Source organism: Hemicordylus capensis, chromosome 5 (assembly GCF_027244095.1).
Source record: "Hemicordylus capensis ecotype Gifberg chromosome 5, rHemCap1.1.pri, whole genome shotgun sequence".
In the NCBI taxonomy this organism is placed as follows: Eukaryota; Metazoa; Chordata; class Lepidosauria; order Squamata; family Cordylidae; genus Hemicordylus; species Hemicordylus capensis.
In genome coordinates, this window is record NC_069661.1 from 147031498 (window position 1) to 147054068 (window position 22571).

Consider the following 22571-nt stretch of genomic DNA (forward strand, 5'->3'; position numbering starts at 1 on the left):
GCGGCAGTTTTACCACTGCGCCACCAGGGGCACCAGTATATATTTATATACCTAATTTCAGCCAAAGAGGTTCTAAATGCAGTTTGCAGACAAATGGTTCCCTGTCTGCAAAGGGCTGAGAGTCAAAAATAACAGTCACAAAGGAGACGCCAGCAACAGTTACTGGAGAGATGTTCTCCTGTGTTGAAGGGCAGTTGCTCTCCCCTGTTAAATATAAAAGAGCCATCACCTTTTAAAAGGTGCTTATAGCTCAGTTAGCAGGAGTGAAATAGAACTGTAATTAATGGCTGTTCAGTTAATAAAGCTTCATTATTAGCTTCATTACCCTAACCCTAATCCCTGCTAACTGGGCAAAGAGGCACCTTTTACCGTGGTGTTTCTCTTTATTTAGCAGGGGGAGAGTAACTGGCCCCATCCACCCCCAGCACAGTACTTCCAGTGACTGTTGCTGGTGTCTATCTTATGTTTCGTTTTAGAATGTGAGCCCTTTGGGGACAGGGAGCCATCTTATTTATTTATTGTTTCTCTTTGTAAACCGCCCTGAGCTGTTTTTGGAAGGGCAGTATAGAAATTGAAATAATAATAATAATAATAATAATAATAATAATAATAATAATAATAATAATAATAATAAATTGGTGGGACCATAAAATTGAAAAATTTGAAGAAAATGAAGATGTAAAAATATTATGGGACTTCCGACTACAAACAGACAAACATCTGCCACACAATACACCAGATATCACTGTAGTCGAGAAGAAAGAAAAACAAGTTAAAATAATTGACATAGCAATACCAGGGGATAGCAGAATAGAAGAAAAAGAAATAGAAAAAATCACCAAATACAAAGATCTACAAATTGAAATTGAAAGGCTGTGGCAGAAGAAGACCAAAATAATCCCAGTGGTAATTGGTGCCCTGGGTGCAGTTCCAAAAGACCTTGAAGAGCACCTCAACACCACAGGGGCCACAGAAATCACCATCAGCCAATTACAAAAAGCAGCTCTACTGGGAACAGCCTATATTCTGCGACGATATCTATAACCATTGACAATAAAATTCTGGCATCCCAGGTCCTTGGGAAGGACTCGATGTCTGGATAAAACAAACCAGTCAATAACAGCTGTCTGACTGTGTAAACAAGAAATAATAATAATTAATAATAAATTATAAACTTAATGCTAAATTCCTGAGATAGTTTACAAAGTTTCAAGTCAATACAGGTGGTGAGTCTTTCAGAGATGTTCCCTGTTGGCCATAAGCAGTTGAAGGAACTCCTCTGGAAATATTCTCGACACAGTGGCGCAATGGTGTGAAGAAATTCTACTGGCCTAAAACCTGTATTTATTACCTGTCACTGAGAGGGCTCACTACCCTGTGAGACAATTCTCTATCTTCAGTGACAGCAGTTGACCAACTTCAGAAGGCAGTTTCCATAACCTGTTTTGTGCTTTGGATACATTCTGTTTTGGCACATTAAGTTGCTCCCAGATTCTGAAGACTTAGATACTGGAGCAATTTCCACATGTCAGTGACCTTGTTGGATATCTTGCAGATCTCAGAAAGTTAGGCACAGCTTGCTGCTCTGGGGGAAAAAAAAAAAGGAGGCTGACATCCTGACTAAGGCTGTGCATGTGTTACGTGTGATGTGCCCAAGCAATGGAAGGTTTCCACTCCACAGCACTAGCAATTATGCAGGGAGAGACAATACTTGCCAATTTCCCCCTCTCTCAGAAGGGCTCTTTGTCACTATTTGTACTTATGGGGTAAGGGGTGATCAGCAAAAATTGCCCTTCTGCATAAGTGCTGGTGCTGTGGTAGTCGGGAAGCTTTCTGTAGCATGGGCACTTTCCCCCACTCCCTACATGCCGATATCAGTCAGAATCTTTTCATAAAATGGCTGCTTTCATAAAATGGCTGAAGTTTGGTTCAGGCTTTCTGGCAATCAGGCTGATAGGTTAACATTTTCTTGTGCTCTCTTAATAGCACCTCTCCCAGCTTACTATAATTCTCTCTGTATACAGTAAAGAAGCCACCTAATGGCACAGTGGGGAAATGACTTGACTTAGCAAGCCAGAGGTTGCTGGTTCAAATCCCTGCTGGTATATTTCCCAGACTATGGGAAATACCTATATCAGGCAGCAGTGACATAGGAAGATGCTGAAAGACATCATCTCATACTGCATGGGAGGAGGCAATGGTAAACCCCTCTTGTATTCTACCAACGACAACCACAGGAGTCTACACCGACTCGATGGCACACTTTAAAAATATCTGTCTAAGTCTTTAGCATGTTCTGTAATCTGCAGTCCTAAAGTGCCTGGTGTATTCTGTTTCAAAATGTTAAGAAATAGCTTCAGTTTAAACTCTGGGCTCTGCTCTGCTTCAGTCTTTAGTCCTAGGCAGCTTTTGCCATCCCCTTTGCAACAGGAGGGAACGAAAGATTGGCTGACGAAACTTTCTGAAATAACGAAGCTTGGTTTCCCTCCTTGACCTATGCAGTTCATTCTGTTTGTTTATTCCACAAGTCTTTAAACAGTTTGTTTTACAAATTATCTTTATGCCTGCCATGCTGTATTTGAACTTTCATACAAAGAACCTGCGGCATCTGGTTTGCAAATTTATGGCACACATCAAAGGATGTTCGAAGGCAGGCAAAGGCTTCGTCCGGCAAGAAACAAAAGCTGCTGTATTTATTTCTGCTGTACATGTGTTTATAGTTGACATCAAAGATCTAAGCTACCTTAGATCAGAGTTTGGTGCTGTACTTTCAGTATATACCATTTTATATGAATGTGCCAACCCTCTGAACTGAAGTAAATGTGATTTTTATTATGCTTCACTCTGAGCAAATTTTGAGATAGTTGTTCAGTGTAAAGTAAAAAATAATAATACAAAAATAATAATACAAAAATAAGTATTTTATTTAGAGAATCCGAATGTGTTTCAAGCAAAGGCCCTTCAATAGGGGGGAAACGGGAGTGATGAATTGTTCCTGAACAAATGAAATGTCTCTTCCATTTACATCTCATTGGGTCATTTTATTTGTCTGGCCAGATTGCTAGAAACCCTGAACAAGGGGATCATTTTCTCTTTGGGTTTGGTGCTGCCCTGTTTGTCATGCTTTCAGTGTAAATCTCACCTTTTCCAATCTCTGAATTATGATAAAGAGTTTGGAAAGCCATGTTACCCTCCTGAGGTGCAGATCAAGGGGAAGCTTGAGGAACAATGCCTCACTTAAATTGTATTTTTGGTGGGAAGGAGATATGTATTATTAGGTGTTGGTGGGGGAGTTCAGTAAAATGCAGAGGGAACTCCTCAGATGTTTAGGGGAAAATCTGCACCTGTGATACTCTCAAGATTGTGTGCCTTTCTTCTTTCTACTCATATTTGTCCCTCTTTTTTTACTTTTCACTGGAAACTACTGTTAATATTATATCTGCATCAACTTAAACATTAACCATCACTTGCTTTGATTCAGAGTTTGAAACTTACTTCTGACCCATAGTTCAATTTGGTGCTGATGTGATTGGAAAAGGAAGGGGAATTTTGATCTGGTGATGAGAGGAGGAACATGTGAGCCTGATCCTTCAATCCTGATTAAAATATTGGGAAACATTGATCTGCCCTGAGCCAGGGAGTGAAATATGTGCTGTCATGAGCACCCACTAGAGTCCAAAACCATAAGCATTCAACTGCACTTAAAGGGCTCAAGACTCGTTGAAAACAAATAAAAGGATCTTGTTGACAGGGCCAGATTAAGCTAGTGTGGGGCCTGTAGCATATGTTATAAAGGGGACCTAATTTTTTTTAAAATGCACATAAATATTAAAACATAAATTATTTACTTGCATAGTAAAGTAATTCAATTTTTTCATTTGCTATATTTTGGAGTATGGGAGACCAAGCCACAAACTCACACTTACTACTACAACATTTATATTCCATTTTTCAATCAAAATTCTCAGAGTGGTTTACATAGAAAAATAAAGAGTGCATAGATGATTCTCTGTCTCCAATGGGCTCACACTCTAAAAAGAAAAATGTGGTAGGCACCAGCAACAGCCACTGGACAAATGCTCTGCTAGGCCTTCTCTTAAAAGGCACATTTAGCAGAAAAGGGATTTTTAAAAAAAGTTTTAACTTTAATTCCCAGTTGGAAGCTGGGCGTGCAGGGCCCTCGAAAACATGGGCCCCGTAGCAAATGCTACATTTGCTACTACGTTAATCCGCCATAGCTTGTTGATTGAAGCTGGCATGGGATGAAGTACTTCATTTGCTGTTCATTGCAGTTTGGTTTCTCTGTATTGGAGACTGGCTCAAGGTTACTAGAGCTTCATGTCAAAATGGCAGTTTTAACTTGAATCCGCTTTGGTCCTAGTCTTATACTCTAACCACTACTTCAGAACCATCTGAAGTTACAGTTGATGGGCACACACAGGGCAAGGTCATGGCCACAGGGTAAGGACATGTTTCTCTTTTCTGGATTCCAGAGACATCTAGTTGACCACTTTTAGAAACAGAGTATTGGACTAGATGTAGCCATCCAGTGATCCATATAGAACATTCTTATTTTCCTAAATGCTGTGTTGGAGTTGAAGATAACCACAACAAAGGACTGAAGACATCTGGTCATCCTGTTTGTTCAGATAACTGAAAGGGATGATCTTAATGAACAGATGTGTTCCCTGGAAAAGAAACTGTGAAATTAATTTTGACCTTCATAACCTTCTAACCAATCACCATAAGACTGATAATTAAGTATGGAGCATTCTGAGTGCTCAGTGATCCTCTTGATCATGTGTTCCCCATCATATGTATAAATCATTTTGTTAAAAGGTCAACACGTGTACCTTAAGGCAATCCCACCTGCTCATTACTCCTTCTCTTACTTTACAATAATAGCACACAGTCCAGATAACACAAATACTGGAGCCAGTATCATAAAACACTTTGAACTGGATCCAAACAACAGTGAATGGAAAGTAAGCAGCTCATAATGCTGTTCTGCAACTCCTTAAGACAGACATTGTTGTTCTAGGTGGTTTCTATAGCAGTTCTCATGTTTCTGCTTGTGGAAGAGCTTGCACAAGTTGTTGCTTAAGCAAAACAATGGGTAGGTTCAGACGAATATCCTCCTCTAAACATGAGGAGGACAGGGCAGTGGTGAGAATGCCACAGGGTTTTGGACCATGTGTAGAGGGGCAATTTGGATTATAACCCCTCATATTTGATTACAGGATGTATCAAGATCACGTTGGCATGTCCTTGAATAATGTTGCGGAGGGTGCATCACAGAACTTTGAGTGATGATTGAACTGTGGGCCAGTTTGGACAATACTCCATTCACCTGGCCCACTACATGTGATAAGGATATGTGCACATCCTTCCCTCCCCCTCCTGATACTGGGGCATCCCACCCCTCACCTTCTGATGTACTGTCATGCCTTCCCTTAATCTAATGGAAAGGGGTTCATACAATTCTCTTCTGCACGTGCTAAAAATCCCAGTTTAGGCTAGTATTTATAGTGCATGTGGGTGTGGTTCAGATGAACTACTCATCTCACATGATGAAGAGATGTCCCTGAGGGCCAGAAGGGGTGGTGGGGAGGACATACACACTCATGATGTGTGCACATGCTTATCATGTATGGTTGGCCAGGCAGACGAAGTATCTTATGAACCAGTTCTGTGATTTACTTAAAACTAGAAGTGCAAACCTTCACTCTCCTCTTGAGTTTGGAAGAAAAGAAAAGAAAAGCAGTTCATGAGCTCACAGCTTTAGGGATCTTCAAAACCAGTTCAATTCGAACTGGCCCGGTTCAACCAGTTTGAGCTCAAATTGGGCCCGGTTAAGATTAAACCAGTTTGAGGTTGAACCGGGCCTGGTTTGGACTGAACCGGTTTGAGGTTGAACCGGGCCCAGTTCACATCTAACCAGTTTGGCTTGGTTCGACCAGTTTTTTATGTTTGCAAAGGGGAATCTGGTAAGTATTCCCATTTAAAAGCAAAGGCGGGAGACCTATGGAGTTCAAAAGGGAGGACCGGGTGGGTGGGCAGGAGGTCACTGTAGTGGCACTGCAGCTCCTCAAAAGTAGGGTGGTGGCAGATCCCCTAGGCCTGCCAGTGTTCACCTCCCTCAGCGCAGATCAGCTGGAGCTCTTTTGAGGCCCCCACACAAGTCCAGAGACCAAATGACCTTCACGCATGTGTGGACACCATTTGCGTCACCTCGGATCTAACAAAACAGTTCTAACAAAACGACTCACGGACTGCACGTTTCAGTTCAAGTTCAGTTCAAACTTGAACCGAACCGCCCAGAAGGGTTTCATGGACACCCTTACATAGCTTTCCTAGACTCTTTCTTGTAGCAGCAAAAAGGAAGAGGAAAACTTTTGAGGTACACAGAAACAAAACTGGCTTGTTGAACATCTTTTGAAAATCTTCATTGAGGCACTGTAAATGAACATGCTCTTTTATCTACCAAATCTGTTTTAACAGAGTGCTCTCATTATAGTACCCCTGGTGAAAATTTCTGAAGTGTGTTGGGCTACATATATATTTTTCCATGCACCTTGGAAGTTTCCGTCTCTCTGTGTCTTCATAATGCCTTTTCTCCCTTTTACTTCACTTTCATAGCAGGTGGTTTCACATTGTGTCTGAACTTGGGTACAGAGTATCCAATAATAGATTATAATGGAAGATTTCTTCCATGAATTGGGGTGGATGTTTGGATACAACTTTAAGTCGTTAAAGAAAGCAAATATGTAACAAAAATAACCTTGAAGAGCTGAACACATTTACAAATTGTTCATCCTTACACTGAATACTAATGCATGATAATGAAAGCCAGAATTGTTTCCAACTGTTCTGTATTCTGATTGGCCTCTCTCAGTCTTACATATTCAGTTAGCTTTGCTGCTTCAGCAGTTTTCTAGAAATGATTTTGCCGCTCATAGATGGAAGGTAAGTAAAGGAAGTAAACCACACCATTTACTTGCAATTAGAATATTTCCGGCGGTTAAAAGGTTCTGAATTAGCTCAAAATGAGTTATGTGCAAGCTGTCGCATAAATTCACCCACAGAATGTAGACTGGATTAAAAGAGATACAGAAAGGCAAAATGAGGCTTATGTAATGAATTATTTTTCTTGAAAATGCTTTAATCTTTAGACAGTCCCATCAGATATGGATAAAATGTGTTCTAAAATGGCCATATCTCTAGCATTTATCTTGACTTTTATATAGTTTATCCGGTTTATGAGGTGTTAAATACCAACAATGCAATATCGTGTAATGGTTTTCTTTTAATGCATAGGGACTCAGCTGGATCCCTTGTAAAAATCTTAGTCCAAAAAGCCTCTGCTATAGCTACTCCCACCCTTGTTCCTCATGTATGTTTGGAATTATTGCCTATTGAATCGGAATGAACGGCTTTTCCAGATTCTCTTCCTTTTGTTGTTCTGCTGGTTCTCTCAGTCCGACATTCCACTTAGCCAGAATTACAGGTGAAACTCGGAAAATTAGAATATCGTGCAAAAGTCCATTAATTTCAGTAATGCAAATTAAAAGGTGAAACTGATATATGAGACAGACGCATTACATGCAAAGCGAGATAAGTCAAGCCTTAATTTGTTATAATTGTGATGATCATGGCGTACAGCTCATGAAAACCCCAAATCCACAATCCCAGAAAATTAGAATATTACATGGAACCAAGAAGACAAGTATGGAAGAATAGAACAATATCAAACCTCTGAAAAGTGTACAGTGTACTGTGCTTGACTGGCCAGCAAACTCGCCTGACCTGACCCCATAGAGAATCTATGGGGCATTGCCAAGAGAAGGATGCGAGACATGAGACCAAACAATGCAGAATTGCTGAAGGCCACTAATGAAGCTTCCTGGTCTTCCATAATACCTCATCAGTGCCACAGGCTGATAGCATCCATGCCACGCCGCATTGAGGCAGTAATTGCTGCAAAAGGGGCCCAAACCAAGTACTGAATACATATGCATGCTTATACTTTTCAGAGGTCCGATATTGTTCTATTCTGCAATACTTGTCTTCTTGGTTCCATGTAATATTGGAACCCTAACCCTAACCCTAACCCTAACCCTAACCCTAACCCTAACCCTAACCCTAACCCAAATACAGTGGAGCAAAGGAGGAGGAAGTCACACCCCACTGCATCAACCATCCCTGTGCCCCGCTGCTTACACTTACAGAGGGGCTTGTCTGAAGATGGAAGAGCTCTACCTATGTTGGCAGGCGGTTCCGTGATTGTGAGACTGGATCAATCCAGCCTTGCAATCATGAAGTGCCCACCATCATGCGTAGGGCTCTTTCTGCTGCAAACAAGGAAGTGTCTGCCATCATGCTTAGGGCTCTTTCCACTGTAAACAAGGAAGTGCCCAACATCATGGGTAGGGCTCTTCCCTCTTCAGACAAGCCCATTATAAGCATGAGCAGTGGGGCGCAAGGGCGATTGACACAGCAGGGGCAGGACTCCCCCCCCCCTTTGCTCTGCTTACATAGCTGTAGTGGTGTGAGGCGATTCTCTTTCTCTTTTGTTTTGGAACGTTCAGTTCTGCTGTATTCCTTCTACAGAGCTCTCCTCCTAAAAATGTATTGAAAACAATAGAATAACATGGATAGGACTTATAATTGGAATCTGGCAGCTACAAATGTCCTGATATGTATTGAAGCCGTTCGAAAAATGACAGCCAAGTTAATCTTCGCCCTAGATTGCAACTGGGCATCTCTCTGCAACAGATGGCACCCTGACATCTCTTTAGCAGCTGTTTGGATATGGCTATGTGTCAACAACACCATAAGATACTCATTATGCAGTCTTGAAGCTTGTTTTTGTGGCCCCTTAATCATCTGGCATACTTCTGTTGGTGGCCACATTTTACAGAGAAGAATAAGGACTATAGTCAGCACATCTTACATCCTTTTGTTACCTACTTTTATGGATAGGGACATGTGTTTCTCACACAGCTGTTGTGTTTTGCTGGGCAAAGAAGACATTGTGATTAAGAAGCTAACTCTAACTATGGGACAAAAATTAGGGCTGGCTCACATCTTCAGATTTGCCTAAACTGAACCCCATAATCTAATGGACAAATTTTAGTGTAAGAGTCAGGCTATATTGGGAGACATATGGCAACAATTTTATTAGCTCCATCATAAGGGAAATCCCAACTGCACATTTTACCAGCTTGGGAAATCTAAGCTTGCATGTGTACAGTGTGGTTGGTATTTTACTGGTCCAACAAGTAAAAACATGTATGGTGAGTTAACCAGAATTGGGATTTGTGAAAAGCTGGTAAAAGCTAGGGATGTACAGAAACCTCCTGAGTAATTTTACTTCACGTATAGAAACTTGTTTGGTTTCACTTGAAAGTTCTTGGGTGATTCTCCTTGAGAGGAATCCTGTAGATGTCTTTGAATTTCACTTTTTGAAAATATAGATGCTGCCATCTTCTGTCATGGCCTTATTGATTCCAATTGGGCATCATACAACCTAGCAGGTTCTGCTGGAAACCAACCCCTCAGCAGCAGGATTTCTCTAGGCTTTGTTCTGACCACCAAATTCTGCCTTTGCTCTCGCTACTGTGGCTCCAGTTCCCTCACCCTGTTAAAGGGGCCGGTATTTTGAAAGTCAAAATTGGCAACCTCATTGTACGGCTTGCTTCAAGGTAATTTTGCTTTGTGTTCTCCATCTTCAAACATCTACTGCATTTTCATTGTAGCATGTTTTCCTGGATGCTTTTGTCAACCTTTAAGCTTTAATGATCATGGAACATCAAAGCAATTATACCACAGTTGGTTTGGCCAAAAATTAGAATGATGGCATTTGCTTAAGTTCTGTATTCTGACATACATATTTCAAATCAGGAATAGCATCTTTTTCTCTAGGGGAAAAAAAAGGTTGTATCAGCTGATAACAAAAACATCCAGTTATGATCAAATCTCATAATCAAATCTCAGTTAAGAGAGATCACTATTGTGGTAGAGGTGTGCAAACTACTTTGCATGGAATTAAAATTGTGACTTGGTTCATCTTGTTATTTTGCTAAAAATAAAAAAAACTGCTATATTTGAAGTAGGAATTCCCCAAAGAACCAGGGCCTATGATTTCCATTATTCTTCAAGTATACAAAGCTGTAACTGTCATGTGTTAAAACTTTCCTTTAATAGAAGGATCTTCATTTTCTGGCTGGGCAAAACTTCATTATTGACATTGATAAATGCTGTGTATGAAAGTCTGTTTTATAATTAGCGTCTTTATCTGTCCTTTTAAAATGAGATAAATAGTAGCTGGAGAGGGATTTATATTGGAGAAATATCATGGGAGGAAAGGATTAAACAGCCTCTTCTCAGGTGCCATTTTCCTGATCAAATTAGCAGACTGACCTGGCTGCTTTGAAGGGAAAAAAGTGAGAGATGTTGTTCACGGATCTCCTGCACTGGCCCTCAGTCTTCACCATTATCTGTCAAGTGGGAAAGTATTCCAAAGCACACACAGCATTTTCCTCTGCAGTTAATTCTGCTTCTTTGCAACACTCTTTCATTAGCATTTTGCAAGTTAATCAGTGTTAATTGTGAGTACTGATCTGTGGGCTTAGTCAGCCTTGCCATACTATAAAGAGCTGCTAATGAGTTGTTAGCTTCTAAAAATGCTAAGCCACATTGGATGTTTACAACTAATATTTCTGAAAGTTTTCAAAGTATGTTTCAAAACCACAAAGCTCCTAAGTAATATGATTTTATATGATGATTGACATTTTCAGGCAGAAGCACAGTGCTCACACATTTACATTTGTTTAAAGAACAAGAAAGAATAGCCCTTTTCTTACATTATGTTAAACACACATACAAACATTATCTGTACACATGTACAGCCCCTGGTGGCGCAGTGGTAAAACTGCCACCCTGTAACCAGAAGGTTGCAAGTTCGATCCTGACCAAGGGGCTCAAGGTTGACTCAGCCTTCCATCCTTCCGAGGTCGGTAAAATGAGTACCCAGAATGTTGGGGGGCAATATGCTAAATCATTGTAAACCGCTTAGAGAGCTTCCAGCTATAGAGCGGTATATAAATGTAAGTGCTATTGCTATTGTATGCATGTACAGTCATTCACACGTTATGTTCTACGCTTCCTATCTGTACTCTGCATTTGCAGCGGTTCGTACCCTGGTTTGTAAACAGGTTCACCTTTAAAATGAATACAGGTACAGTCATTTACACAAAAATATGTACACATGTACAAACACCTGCACACATGCAACATAATGTCTGGCTAAGACTAATATTTTCACAGCATTATTACTTTACTCCCCTCATACCAGGGGAGCTTTGCTACCAAGAGCTTTGTAGAGTTTGCTAACAGTTATCAACAGAGTTTTGCATGGAGTTTTGTGGGAAATTGTGAGGGGAATTGTGTGGGGAGGTGCTCAAGCATTTCCCCTTTATCACAAACGAGACACCCAACACAAAAGTGACCTGGAGTTGCAGAAGCAAATCAGAGAGGTGTCAAAGAGAGACAGACAGTGTAAAGTAATGCATACTGGGGCAAAAAATCCCAGCTTCACATATATACCAATGGGCTCTGAGCTGTTGGTGACTGACCGGGGAGAGGTCTTGGGATAGGTGTCAGTTGAAAGTGTCAGTCTGTAGGAGCTGTGAAAAAGGCAAATTCCATTCTAGGGATAATTAGGAAGGGGATTGAAAATATGCTAAAATGCTAATATTATAATGCTCTAATACAAATCTATGGTGTGGCGACATTTGGAGTACTGCATACAGTTCTGGTCAACGAGTCTTAAGAAGGATGTTGTAGAACTGGAAAAGGTGCAGAAGAGGGCAACCAAGATTTTCAGGGACTGGCTGACAAAAGGAAGTACTTTTCACAAAGCACATAATTAATCTATGGAATTCTCTGCCACAAGATGTGGTGATAGTCACTAGCTTGGATGGCTTTAAAAGGGGCTTAGACAAATTCATGGTGGACAGGTCAATCAATGGCTACTAGTCTGGTGGCTATAGGCCACCTCCAGCCTCAGAGACAAGTTGCCTCTAAATACCAGTTGCAGGGGAGCAACAGAAAGAGAGAGGGCATACCCTCACCTTTTGCCTGTGGGCTTCTCAGAGGCATCTGGTCGCCCACTGTGTGAAACAGGATGCAGGACTAGATAGGCCTTGAGCTTGATCCAGCAGGGCTGTTCTTAATAGCTTGTGTTGTTGCTATTGCAATACCAAATATGCAAAAGTCTTTTGTATTATATCTACATCTGTCAATAGTTTGAATTTCTGTAATTTGGGCAATGTGGATTTTGAGGATGATGTGAGGGGAAATATGATACTGTAGGTTCATGCTACAGTTCTTTATAAAGGACAAACACATTGTTGAGGGTAAAAATGTTCAGTCATTTTAATAAATGGTGAAAACAAGCATGTTTCATTGTTTGAGGTGGAGTGGTAAATCAGACCTGATTGCTTTAACAGACTTTGAATGCAATTTTTTAATTAGTCTTGCTGCATTACCCAATTGCTAAGATCATTTATTTGCTCCTTGAGTGTAATTCACCATCTTATAAAAAAAGGATTGCCATTATACAGCTCTGTGTTCAATGCAGCCTTAACAAATTGATTAATACCTGCTATTCTATAGCTTGGAGACTTCCATTTATCAGAGGCAAAGGTCCACAAAGACCTGTATACATTTAAACACTGTTTAAAAGTACTGGGCAACAATTTTAAGTGCTGTGCAATGCTACTGAAAGACTCATTATTAGTGGACAGTTTTCATAGTCCTATCAATTAATTATCAGAATGTCTATCCAGAAGTAAGATATGTGAGACATATTGGAACTACAGAAGTGAATATTCATTCATTCATTCATTCATTCATTCATTCCATTTATATACCACCCTTCCTAAAGTGGCTCAGTATTTGTATTTTAATTACATTAAAATTTTAATTACATTAAAATACAAAAACACATAGTAAAGCAATTAAAATTTTAAAAAATTAAACCAGAATAAAATTAAAACTAGATATCATTAAAATCTAGGCTAAAAAAGATGGTTCTTCAAGGCTCTACTGAAGGCTTCCAAGGAAGAGAATCCTCTTATATCCATGGGGAGTGCGGCCAACATATAAGGTAAACAAAGGCCTTGATTCTTCCTACAGATGTTGGTGATAGCTCTTCTTCAGCTGGAAACAACCATGCTGGTGATAGCTTTTTACCTGGAAAACACCCAGGTATTTTTAGACATGCTTATGTATCCTATCAAGATCAGAGTATCTCACAAATTTTTACAACTTTGCAGAATCTACTGTTGGACAGTGAATATATAATGCCAATAATCTTTTGTTGTTGTTGTTGTTGGCATTGTTCTACATGGGCTTTTTAGCTCTTCTAGCCATCAGGAAACCCTTTAAAGCAAGTCAACCGAGTTCATGAAATGCTGGACAGGGACTGCAGTTGTCAGGGGTAGGGATTTAGTACTTTCTTTGTCTCTCTGCTGTCCCCAGCATCCCACTTCCAGTACTTCATTCTGTGCCAAAAGAAATTCTCCAAACAATTGAAAGTGGAGGTAATTATGCAAAACATGCAAATATATGCTTAATTTTCAAAATATCTTCTCACTACAGAACTGAGATATTTTGCACATGATAGTTATATTTTTGTTTTAGGAGCCATAGCTTAATATGTCCAGAATGTTACAGTCAATGGCATACCGGTTACCCATGGCATGGCGTGCAGGTTACTCATGGCATGTTTAGACTCGCATTGAGTTTAAGTTGATCATAAAATGTCTAGTTTTGTACAGATTCAACAGAAAATGTGTCATGAAATTTAATCTTCTCTTAGTCTTTGAGGTGCTATAAGACTGTTTTGCAACGGACTAACAAGGCTACCCTTCTGGAAGTTATTGATACACAAAGTCTAAATTAAATGCCTTGGTAAGGAGCCTGGTCTTAGGTGAATGAAGACCAGGACTGACTTTGTACAAAGGGATGCAACCAGAGGAAAAACCTATTTGGCCCAATCCAGCAAGGGAGATCCATGTGCAGAAAGAAAGTACTCATACAAATGATGTTGATCTGAAAGCCCATCGAGATCTGCATTCACACCCTAATATTTATCTAACAAAATACACTTTCACTGTACCTTCCAGTTCCCTCTCCCATGGTTTTGCACTGGTGCCCTCCTTCCTTTCCTTTCCTCAATTTAATACCAACCCTACGTTAGATATGCCTAATGTTTATTTCACTAGTATAAATGGCCCTTATATTTTGGGATCCCTACCATATCACTAATATAATAGTAGGGGCACTTATAATACTCCACCTCCTCAATACCAAGGATTACTGCCGATCCTGGTGCTCCACACAAGCAGCCTTTCCTGGGTAGGGCTGGGCAGGGCTGCTAGTGTGAATGACCGGAAACAGAGTTTTACTTAGAACACACAATTGCAGCGGAAGATGAATGGAGCAGTAGTAGTCATTGTCTTTTAGGAAAGTTTCCCCCTCATTAGTCATTCTCTTCTTGAGGAACCCTCTAAAAAGCTTCCAAGGAATTCCAGGTTCTCTAGAACAGGGATTCTCAGCGTGTGGGTCCCCAGATGTAATTGGACTTCAACTCCCATAATTCCCAACCAAAGGCCACTGGGGCTGGGGATTATGGGAGCTGAAGTCCAATAATATCTGGGGACCCACACGTTGAGAAACCCTGCTCTAGAACACAGCTTTAACTCCACAAATGTCATTAATGGCCAGTCAATAAGATTAACATTTTCCCTACTTCTTGTGATGCCAATCTTGCCTAAATATTTTCCTATTTCTGATTAGAATGTTTCCCACAGGGTTATCAAGAGAAAGAGTTCCTTTATTAAAGTCTATTCAAGTGCTAATCTCCCTGAACCAACAATATTGCTAGACAAAAATCCATTCACACATTTCATATAGTACATCCAGTTCTTATTATTGCTATTTAACAATCATTCACCACCAACAATGTACTTGGTGCAGTTCGTTAACTAGGAAACAAACTGCCCTTGTTAACAGGCTGGTAAGCCATATCTAAACTGAGGGAAATTAATGATGTATTTCTGTACAGTATTTAAAATTTCATGTTTATACATAGGTGCTCTGTGTCAAGTATTTTAAAAATGAGAGGGTTGTATAATTCCAAATGTGCTTTGAACAACGACAATTGCTTCCATAAACCTTCCATCATAATTGTTTAGATTGATTTTATTATCTAATAAGTGGTATCAACATTATTACTTATTACTATTATTTATTAACATCTGTGTACACATACCAATGAGACCTGAACGTGGTGATAAAGCACATGCTTTGCATACAGAAGGTTCCAGGTTTGCTTGCTGATCTCTCTGATATATGCTGCACATACCTTTAAGAGTCTGTTCCAGTAGACATTCATTGGGTGGACAACTTAGATGGGCCAATTGTCTAGTTCAATAAAAAGCAGTTCATAAGTTATTATTAAGTTTCAAAAATTGCATTTATTCTATTAATTAAACAAATGTGTATAGCTCATGCAAACAAAGTGCTGGGGAATGTATTTCATTTTGAATGCACAATTCTTCTTTGGGAAATGTTTTAATCTGTAAAGTTGTTTTACTCTGTAATCTGGGCAGTGGAACACCCTGCTGCCAAGCAGAGTCCCTAACAGAGCTGATTGACTTGGTCTCAGGCTTGGTGTTGGAGTATCCCAGGCTTGTGGTGGTGAGGGACTTCAGTATTCACTTCAGAAACAATTTGTCCGGGGTGACTCAGGAGTTCATAGCAGCCATGACAACTATGGGCTTTTCCCAAGCGGTCTCAGGACTGACACATGTTGCTGGTCACACACTTGATCTGCTCTTTCACTCTGATCAGGATGGTTTTCTATGGGTGGGGACTCCTGTGATTTCTCCATTGTCATGGATGGATCACCACCTGGTTAAGGTTGAACTTACAACCACATCCCAGCTCCTCAGGGATAAGGGGCTTATTTAGATGGTCTGCCCAAGAAGGTTATTGGACTCAATAGGATTTCAAGGATCCTTGGAAGGATTTGGTGTTGGGCCTGTCTATGATCCTGTTGATGCCCTGGTGGAGAACTGGAACAGCAAACTCACCAGGGCAGTAGACATGATCACTCCTAAGTGACCTCTCTGACCCACTTCAAAACTGGCGCCTTGGTAGACGGAAGATCTACGGGGGCTGAAGCAGCAAGGTAGATGACTGGAGTGCAAGTGGAGAAAGACTCTAATCTGATGGATTACAAAACAGAACACAATTGAAGACAATGCTCAGGCAATACGTGTAGCAAAGAAGAAATATTTTTCTGCCCGTATTGCATCCTCTAAACTCACATCCAGTGGAGTTGTTCAGGGTTGTGAGAGGGCTAGTACGTGCCCCCTCTCCCTTGAATAAGAATTTGGAACCATCATTCACCCACTTTGACATTTTAAATGAGTTCTTTGTGAATAAAATCTCTCATATTTGAGCCAAAATAGATGCAGTTGCCACAATTACTGCAGTGTCTGATCGTGGAGGTGTCCAGCAACTCCTCTTATGTGGTTAGACTGGATAAATTTCAGTTTGTGATTCCTAAGGATGTGGACAAACTGCTTGGAATGGTGCAGCCTGCCACCTGTTCTTTTGACCATTGTCCCACATGGCTGATACTATTTGGCAGGGGATTGTTGTAGAAGGTCTGGTAGATATAAATTCTTCTCTGAGGGAGGGCAGGATGCCTCCTTGCCTTGAGGAGGCAATCATTAGACCTCTTCTGAAGAAGCTTGCATTGGATCCCTCAGAGTTAAGGAACTATTAGGCCTGTCTCCAACCTTCCATGGTTGGGCAAGGTAATTGAGAGTTTTGGAGGGAAAAGATTATACAGGCCAATTTCAAACTGGCTTTCAGGCAGGCTGTGGATGGAGATTGTCTTGGTCAGCCTGATGGATGATATCCAATGGAAAATTGACAGAGGGAGTGTGACTGTGTTGGTCCTTTTGGATCTCTCAGCAGCTTTCTATACTATCGACCATAGTATCCTTCTGGAGCATCTGAAGCAGTTAGGGATGGGAGGAACTGCTTTGCAGTGGTTCCACTCCTACCTCTCGGGCAGATTACAGTTGGTGTCCTTTGGTCTTCAAAATCTGAATTTCTGTATGGTGTTTTCCAGGGCTTCAGATTGTCTCAAATGCTTTCTTACATCTAAATGAAACAGCTGGGAGAGATCATCAGGAGATTTAGTGCAGAGTGTTATAAGTATGCTGATGACACCTAATCTATTTCTCCATGTCAGCATCATCAGGAGAAGGCATAACTTCCTTAAATGCCAGATTGGAGGCACTCAGGAGACTATTTTGATCTGTCGGTTCTAGATGGGGTCACACTTACCCAGAAGGAAAGGTTATGCCATATGTGAGTGCTTCTGGATCCTAACATCTTCCTGGTGTCCCAGGTTGAGGCCAGAGGTGCTTTCTATCAGCTCCAGCTGATGCTCCAGCTGCATGCATTTCTTAAGATTAATGACCTCAGAACAGTAGTACATAAGCTGGTAACCTCCAGACTTGATGACTTCAATGGGCTGTATGTGGGGCTGCCTTTGTATGTAGTCTGGAAACTGCAGTTGGTACATAATGTGGTAGCCAGGTTGGTCTCTGGATCATCTTGGAGAGACCATATTACTCCTAAACTAAAAGAGCTACACTTGCTACCAGTAGGTTTCCGGGCAAAATACAAGGTGCTCATCATAACCTATAAAGCTCTAAACAGCATAGGCCCTGGGTATTTAAGAGAACGTGTTCTTCGCTATGAGCCCCACTGCCCATTGAAATCATCTGGAGAGATTTGTCTGCAGTTGCCACCAGATCGTCTAGTGGCTACACAGGGACAGGCCTTCTCAATTGCTGCCCTAATATTCTGGAATGTGCTCCCTGCTGAAATAAGAGCCTCTCCATCTCTGATAACTTTTAAAAAGACTCTAAAGACTTATTTTTTTCACCCAAGTTTTTTAACTGGACTGTGGTTTTAAATTGATTTAAGGTTTTTATTTTTAATCTATTTTATGTTGTAAACTGCCCAGAGATGGAAATTTGGGGTTGTATACACAGTTGAAAAAATAAAATAAATAAATGAGTAGCAGCATGAAACTGGCCACAGCTGCCTCCAGGTTAGATCAGTCTGGAGCCACTTCTGTGATCAATACCCAAAGACTGGGTGTGGGAAGAATTAATATAACAAAAGAGAAAGCTTGTGGAACAAATTTTATTTGTGTAAGAAAAGCCAATTGATTAACCAAGATGAATGTACATATATACTCTGAGAAGATTACTGTTGACTGAAGTCAATCCTTATTAAATAAATACCAGCAAGTATAATTGACATTTTACAAAGTTGGGGAAAGATTTCAGAAAGCTAGGACATGATCTTGCCAAAGTAAAGCTTTTTTAAATATTAAAAATGGGAGGAAGTTAAAGCTTAACTCCCCTATTTAGCTCAATGGGACAGAGTTCAAAACTAGAGCAGAGCGTGACTTAAAGTAAAAAAAAGGGGTTCATGAGCTGGGAAAGTGAAACCCTCCCATCATTCACCACTTCCTCCTATTCCCAGTTCCTTCTTTCCTAGCTAAGCTCACTTCCTCTAGTGAGTGCAGCTGGCGGGTGGGAAAGTAGTATTAACTTGGAGGACTAATTGTGGGAGATGGGAAAATCAGATAGCAATGGGAAGGTTCCACCATACCACTTTAAAACTGTAAATTGCCCCCAAGCCCACCCAAGCTTTTTAAGTGATGGGCCAGACTTACATTTAAAGAGATTGCTCTATTTTTGGAATGTGTAGGTATGGCCAGATGTGCCCTAATTTGGCTGAACTAACAATGGTTCTTGCAAAGTAACAAATAAAACTAGTGTGTGAATAGGAAAAGCTTGGATAGAGGCAATTTCAACAAGTGATTTTTGCCTTTTCCCAAATTGGGCAAGCCAACCAGGCTTGAGGATCAGTAACAGGCACATGACTGTTCACACCTCTTCAATTCCAGATTACTGTGAAGGGAGGGACCGCCCATCCTCAAACCCTCCCCAGGTCCCAAAACCCTGAGATGCTATTCCATGGAAATTCCCCTTCACTATAACAGTGCCTCTAGTTGCATTCCAAGCAAGGAGTAAAAATACCCTTACCAGACAGTGTAACCAAAATTACACTACTTAAAGTAACCTCTGTGAATAATAAAATATGCCCAACTAGAGAAAATCGTATGAAGTAGGTGAAAAACTTTCCTATAAAGACTAATCATTGAGGGAACAAAAAATTCCGATTTTTTGAAGGAATGCTCTTTCCCACATGAATGACAGGTGGATCTGAGATGAAGGTGGTAAATGCAGGAAACCCTCTTCACAAGTTCTCATGGGTCACACAGATTCATATGGAAGAATATATCTTACCTCAAGTGGTATAGGCTTTAAAAGGTCTGCAGCAGCACCTTGAATTATGTCCAGAAACCAACTGGTTTTGAACTTACTGTACTTGAGGTATTGAAATGCCTGTTTAATGAATTTAAATGCAATCCTGACTTTAAATTAAGTAACAGTTGTATCTGTAAAAGTGATGCCCTGGATTAGGCTGTTTAAAGGTACTGTGAGTTAATGTTTGCTTACATCTGATGATTCATACTTTTTTGACCAACATTGCTCATAACAGCAACAGCCATAACAGGTAAACACGGCTGGGCCACATGGCAGCGGGAATGGAAAGACATGCTCGAGATTACACAGTTTGTGGAAGAGAAAAGATTCTGTCAGTCCTGAATAACTAGTATTTGTGTATTTTTTTAAACAAATCAGTCTGCTTTGTGGAGAGGAAATAGAGAAAGCACATAAAGGATCATTTCTGTCAAGTACTGCCTAAAATGGAATTTCAAGATGATTTGAAGGTTCCTCGGGTATTTATGTAATAATAAAATACCTTGGGGTTGCGGGAAGGGAAAATTGCCTGCATATTCCATTGCCTGCTCAGCATTTCTTGTTGATAATGGAAGAATGATCTTCTCACGCATTCTTGGAATTCAGAGACCAGCAAGAAGAAGCTGGACACAAGCACATTGTGGCTTGCCCTTTGCCATTTTTCACGGCAGCATTTTAGATCAGGGATAGATGGTAAAATTCCACATTAATATGATGGGATCACATGTTCTAAATAAGGCCAAATTACTTAGAATAAGAGCAGACGTATGCCAGATCTGAACTGCCAAGGTTTTTCTCCATGGAGCTTCACACAGTCTCCATCTCAACTGAGGACCGGTCATTTCAGGGGGAGAGAGGGACAAGGGTTTTCCTTCCTAGTGGAAAATCCATGGTACATTAAATGCTTACATTTCTCTATTGCATACAAGTGTTCTACATAATTTCTTTTGGATGTAATATCAACAGGCAGGCCTATGCATGTCTATGTGGAAATAAGTAACTGAATTCAAAGGGATTTACTCTCATGTAAGTGTGCATTGGATTCCAACCTAAGCCAATTCATTGGAAAGTTAGATTTGATGAAATCAATAGGACTTTCATATGACTATATTTAGGATCATGGATGGTAATCATTCTTGAAACTGAGAACTTTATTGATTGAGTCACGGTTTGTGGGTCACACAAATCCATTCTTTTTATGTTCTGTGTTAGTTTTTGCTTCTGCATCCCAAACAGAATTCTGTTCACAGTCCTTCAAACCATGAGATCAAATAGCCTGATAATGTGAAGAATTCACATTACCTAACAGCAATGTAGCCTAATTATTTATTTTATTTATTTATTGTTAGATTTATATACCGCCTTTTGCTAAAAACAACCCCAAGGCGGTTTACAAAAGTTAAAACACATAATAAAAATGAATTAAAAGTATTTAGCTAAAAATATAAAAACAATCCGATATTAAAATATACAACCTCCAACCATCTGCCTGTACCCTCCCTGGCAGCTTTTATTAGCCATGAAGGGCAAGGGTGAAGAGCACATGAAGTCGCCCGCACACTGCACAGTATCTTGTCCACATCCTCAGGCTGCACCAACTGAAAAGAATCCAACACAACTGGACCAGATGGTACCAAAGGCATGTCTGCCGGAACTGCCAAAACTCTGGAGTCCAGGTCAGCACGGATGCAAGCGACTTTATCTGCAAAGTGACAAGCAAACTGATCACAATGAGCTGTAGATGACTCCTCCCCCATTGTCTGGGGGGGATGTGTGGAGCAATGTTTTTACCACACGAAACAGCTCTGTTTGTCTGCACTGAGCAGACGCAATGGAAGCGGAGAAAAAACATTTCTTCGGCACCCCCACCACCACGGCGTAGTTCCTAAAATGGGCTGTAGCCTGTGTTCGATCGGATTTGGCATGACTCTTCCTCCAGCATCGTTCTAGCTGTCGTCCAAGTTGTTTCATCGCCCTAAGCTCTGAGGAAAACCAAGGAGCTGAATGGGCTCCACCAAGCCGGAGAGGGCGTTTAGGAGCAACCATGTCAACAGCCCAGGCTGTCTCTGCATTCTAGAGATCAACCAGGGCCTCGATAGGGTCACCAGCTCTGGACACTGGAAACTCCCCAAAGGCCATCTGGAATCCAAGCGGATCCATAAGCCTCCGGGGGCGGACCATCCTAATAGGCCCACCACCCCTGCAGAGGGCAGACGGAGCAGTCAAACTAAACCCCACCAGATGATGACAAGGGAGTTATCTCAAACTTCCCCACCTCCAGATCATTTATTCCCCGGTCGGCAAAAACCAGATCCAGAGTGTGTCCTGCCATGTGGGTAAGGCCCAATACCAGCTGAGACAGGCCCATGGTTGCCATGGAGACCATGAAATCCTGAGCCGAACCCACTAGGGGGGCCTCAGCATGGACATCGATATCCCCCCAAACAATAAGCTTGGGGGAACTCACGGCCACCTCCGAGACCACCCCCGCCAGCTCCGGTAGGGAGACTGTGGTGCAGCGGGGTGGTCGGTACACCAGCAGAATCCCCAGCCTATCTCGGAGGCCCACCCTCAAGGACAAGCACTTGAAATTCTGAGATTGCCTGACCAGGCACCTGGAAATAGGGAGGGTCTCTCGATAGATGACTGCAATGCCCCCTCCCCGAACTTCCAGGTGGGGCTGCTGCACACTCAGGAAACCTGGAGGACAGAGCTAATTACAGCACACTAAATACCCCATAAGCTTTAACTTCTAAACTCTGAGGTTTCTGGGGTTTCCCGGAGAGACCACATAATGCCTGTTCTTAAACAGTTGCACTGGCTGCTGATATGTTTCCGGGCAAAGTACAAAGTGCTAGTTATTACCTATGAAGCCCTGAGTGGCTTAGTTCTGGGTTAGCTGAGAGAGCACCTTTCTCTACAAGATCCCCACTGCTCATTAAGATCATCAAGAGGGGTCCATCTTTGGGTACCACCAGTTCATCTGGTGGTGACTTGGGACTGGACCTTCTCAGTTGTTGCCCCTAGGGTGTGGAATGTGCTCCCCATGGATATAAAAGGATTCTCTTCATTGGA

General features: G+C 41.2%; 1 protein-coding gene across 5 annotated transcripts in view; it reads left to right on the forward strand.

Annotated features, from left to right (window-relative positions):
• The window catches only part of SEMA3C (semaphorin 3C), a 221838-nt gene that overhangs the window by 74672 nt on the left and 124595 nt on the right, over window positions 1-22571 (forward strand). The window contains exon 2 of one of the 5 annotated variants that reach the window (XM_053256866.1): window positions 13082-13171. The exons of the other annotated variants lie outside the window; for them this stretch is intronic. The gene's annotated coding sequence lies outside the window, so the exon portion shown is untranslated. The remainder of the gene's footprint in view (window positions 1-13081; window positions 13172-22571) is intronic. 5 annotated transcript variants of the gene reach the window in all.